Genomic DNA, 270 nt, shown 5'->3' on the forward strand with positions numbered 1-270 from the left:
CTCGCCTCCCAGCACAGCCCGGCCTCGCCCCCGGCAGCCACAGGCAGGATCCAGCAAGGACCTGGCAGGGTGTCCTGGGGCCGGGGAGCAGCAGCAAGTCGGGGTGTCCCCGCTCCCCTTGCCAGGGAACACCACTCGCTCGCAAAGCCGAAGGTTGGAAGGATGGAGGGTACCCCAGGCACCGCTGGCTCCGCTAATCGGCCATCCCTGCGCTGAGCTCTGCTCCCGACTCGTCTCTGCCCGCACCCCGGATTACCAGCTCACAGCAGG

The sequence above is a fragment of the Antrostomus carolinensis genome, unplaced genomic scaffold, assembly GCF_000700745.2.
Source record: "Antrostomus carolinensis isolate BGI_N321 unplaced genomic scaffold, ASM70074v2 scaffold32206, whole genome shotgun sequence".
Lineage (NCBI taxonomy): Eukaryota > Metazoa > Chordata > Aves > Caprimulgiformes > Caprimulgidae > Antrostomus > Antrostomus carolinensis.